The sequence below is a fragment of the Arachis hypogaea genome, chromosome 13, assembly GCF_003086295.3.
Source record: "Arachis hypogaea cultivar Tifrunner chromosome 13, arahy.Tifrunner.gnm2.J5K5, whole genome shotgun sequence".
NCBI classification, from domain to species: domain Eukaryota; kingdom Viridiplantae; phylum Streptophyta; class Magnoliopsida; order Fabales; family Fabaceae; genus Arachis; species Arachis hypogaea.
In genome coordinates this window covers 41,160,471-41,164,185 of record NC_092048.1, presented here as the reverse complement: position 1 = coordinate 41,164,185, position 3,715 = coordinate 41,160,471, and the positions used below count along the sequence as shown (strand labels likewise).

Sequence of the window (3,715 nt, the reverse complement as noted above, 5' to 3'; positions counted from 1 at the left end):
ATGGCCCGGTCTATAGTAACTTCAGACCGGTTGCTAGTAGGAATGATTGAGCGCTGAATGAACTCTAGCCATTCCTTAGCCACTGGTTTGAGGTCATGCCTTCTTAATTGAACCGGCTTGCCTCTTGAGTCGATTTTCCATTGAGCTCCTTCCTCACATATGTCTATGAGGACTTGGTCCAACCTTTGATCAAAGTTGACCCTTCTTGTGTAGGGGTGTGCGTTGTCTTCCATCATTGGCAAGTTGAATGCTAGCCTTACATTCTCTGGACTGAAATCTAAGTATTTCCCCCGAACCATGGTGAGCCAATGCTTTGGATTCGGGTTCAAACTTTGATCATGGTTCCTAGTGATCCATGCGTTTGCATAGAACTCTTGAACCATTAGGATCTCGACTTGTTGAATGGGATTGGTGAGAACTTCCCAACCTCTCATTTGGATCTCAAGTCAGATCTCCGGATACTCATTCTTTTTGAGCTTGAAAGGAACTTTAGGGATCACTTTCTTCTTGGCCACAACTTCATAGAAGTGGTCTTGATGGACCTTTGAGATGAATCTCTTCATCTCCCATGACTCAGAGGTGGAAGCAATTGCCTTCCTTTTCCTCTTTCTTGAGGTTTCTCTGACCTTAGGTGCCATTGATGGTTATGGAAAAACAAAAAGCTATGCTTTTTACCACACCAAACTTAAAATATTTGCTCATCCCCAAGCAAAAGAAGAAAGAAAAATAGTAGAAGAAGAAGAAAATGGAGGAGATGGAGGGTGAGGTGTTTTCGGCCAAGGGTGAATTTAGGGTTGTGTTGTGTGAAAATGAAGAAGGAATGAGGGGTTTATATAGGAGTGGGGGGAGGGTGAAGTTTCGGCCATTAGGGTTGGGTTTAGGAGGGAAAATATTTTGAATTTTGAAGGTAGGTGGGGTTTTTGGGGAAGAGAGGATGGATGTGAGTGGTGAAGAGGTGATGGGAAAGAGTGATTGAGTTGATTGGTGAAGGGTATTTGGGGAAGAGAGTTATGAAAAGGTGTGAAGAGGAGAGAAGAAAAAGTGGGGATCCTGTGGGGTCTACAGATCCTGAGGGGATCCTGTGGGGTCCACAGATCAAGTGGGGTCAAGGACTTAACATCCCTGCCCCAATTAGGCATGTAAAACGCCCTTGCTGTGCAATCCTGGTGTTTAACGCCAAACTGCTGCTTGTTTCTGGTGTTAAACGCCCAAATGTAGCTTGTTTCTGGCATTTAACGCCAGGTGGATGCTTGGTTCTGGCGTTAAACGCCAGCTTGGTGCTTGTTTCTGGCATTAAACGCCAGACAGATGCTTGTTTCTGGCGTTTAACGCCAGCATGCCTCTCCTCCAGGGTGTGCTATTTTCAATGTTGTTTTTCATTCTGTTTTTGATTTTTTAGTAGTTTTTGTAACTCCACATGATTATCAACCTAATAAAACATGAAATAATAATAAAAAATAAATATAATTAGATAACATTGGGTTGCCTCCCAACAAGCGCTTCTTTAATGTCAATAGCTTGACAGTGAGCTCTCATGGATCCTCACAGATGTGCAGAGCATTGTTGGGACCTCCCAACACCAAACTTAGAGTTTGAATGTGGGGGTTCAACACCAAACTTAGAGTTTGGTTGTGGCCTCCCAACACCAAACTTAGAGTTTGACTGTGGGGGCTTTGGTTGACTCTGCAGTGAGAGAAGCTTTTCATGCTTCCTCTCCATGGTTACAGAAGGAGATCCTTGAGTTTTAAACACAAGGTTGTCCTCATTCAGTTGAAGGACCAACTCTCCTCTGTCCACATCAATCACAGCTCTTGCTGTGGCTAGGAAGGGTCTTCCAAGGATGATGGATTCATCCTCATCCTTCCCAATGTCTAGGATTATGAAATCAGTAGAGAATTAATGCCTTCAACCTTTACTAACACGTCCTCTACTTGTTCATAAGCCTGTTTTCTTGAGTTGTCTACCATCTCTAATGAGATTCTGGCAGCTTGCACCTCAAAGATTCCCAGTTTCTCCATTACAGAGAGTGGCATGAGGTGCAAGGTATTAAGAACTTTCCAGGATCATGTTTCTTCTGAGGCAATGTCAGTTGATCCAGATCACTTAGTTCATTGATGAGCAAGGGAGGTTCATCTTCCCAAGTCTCATTACCAAATAACTTAGCATTCAGCTTCATGATTGCACCAAGGTACTTGGCAACTTGCTCTTCAGTAACATCCTCATTCTCTTCAGAAGAAGAATACTCATCAGAGCTCATGAATGGCATAAGGAGGTTCAATGGAATCTCTATGGTCTCTAGATGAGACTTAGATTCCTTTGGTTCCTCAGAGGGAAACTCCTTGTTGATCACTGGACGTCCCAGGAGGTCTTCCTCACTGGGGTTCACGTCCTCTCCCTCCCTTGTAGGTTCGGCCATGATGGTTAAATCAATGGCCTTGCACTCTCTTTTTGGATTTTCTTCTGTATTGCTTGGGAGAGTACTAGGAGGAGTTTCAGTGACTCTTTTACTCAGCTGGCCCACTTGTGCCTCCAAATTTCTAATAGAGGACCTTGTTTCATTCATGAAACTTAAAGTGGCCTTAGATAGATCAGAGACTATATTTGCTAAGCTAGATGGATTCTGCTCAAAATTCTCTGTCTGTTGCTGAGTAGATGATGGAAAAGGCTTGCTATTGCTAAACATATTTCTTCCACTATTATTAAAGCCTTGTTGAGGCTTTTGTTGATCTTTCCACGAGAAATTTGGATGATTCCTCCATGAGGGATTATAGGTGTTTCTATAGGGTTCACCCATGTAATTCACCTCTGCTATCTCAGGATCATAAGCTTCTTCTTCAGAAGAGGCCTCTTTAGTACTGTTGGATGATTCCTTTAATCCATTCAGACTCTGAGAGATCATATTGACTTGCTGAGTCAATATTTTATTCTGAGCCAATATGGCATTCAGAGTATCAATTTCAAGAACTCCCTTCCTCATAGGCGTCCCATTATTCATAGGATTCCTTTCAGAAGTGTACATGAACTGGTTATTTGCAACCATGTCAATGAGTTCTTGAGCTTCTGCAGGCGTTTTCTTTAGGTGAATGGATCCACCTACAGAATGGTCCAGTACCATCTTTGATAGCTCAGACAGACCATCATAGAATATATCCAGGATGGTCCATTCTGAAAGCATGTTAGAAGGATACTTTTTGGTCAGTTCCTTGTATCTCTCCCAAGCTTCATAGAGGGATTCACCTTCTTTCTATTTGAAGGTTTGAACATCCACTCTAAGCTTACTAAGCTTTTGAGGAGGAAAGAACTTGGCTAAGAAAGCCGTGACCAGCTTATCCCAAGAGTTCAGGCTATCCTTAGGTTGAGAGTCCAACCATATTCTAGCTCTGTCTCTTACAGAAAATGGGAAAAGCATAAGCCTGTAGACCTCGGGATCAACCCCATTGGTCTTAACAGTATCACAGATCTGCAAGAACTCAGTTAAGAATTGAAAAGGATCTTCAGATGGAAGTCCATGAAACTTGCATTTCTGTTGCATCAGAGAAACTAATTGAGGTTTAAGCTCAAAGTTGTTTGCTCCAATGGCAGGAATTGGATGCTTCTTCCATGTAAATTGGAATTTGGTGCAGTAAAGTCACCAAGCATCTTCCTTGCATTGTTATTATTTTCGGCCATGTCTCCTTCTTTTTCGAAAATTTCTGTCAGATTTTCTCCAGAGAGT

The 3,715-nt window shown here is 42.5% G+C and overlaps 1 non-coding gene across 1 annotated transcript; it reads left to right on the top strand.

Moving 5' to 3' along the window:
* Positions 1-3,169: 3,169 nt before the first annotated feature.
* LOC112738492 (small nucleolar RNA R71) lies at positions 3,170-3,277 on the top strand. The gene has a single exon (XR_003169450.1). It is a non-coding gene; the product is annotated as a small nucleolar RNA R71 (small nucleolar RNA).
* Positions 3,278-3,715: the final 438 nt, after the last annotated feature.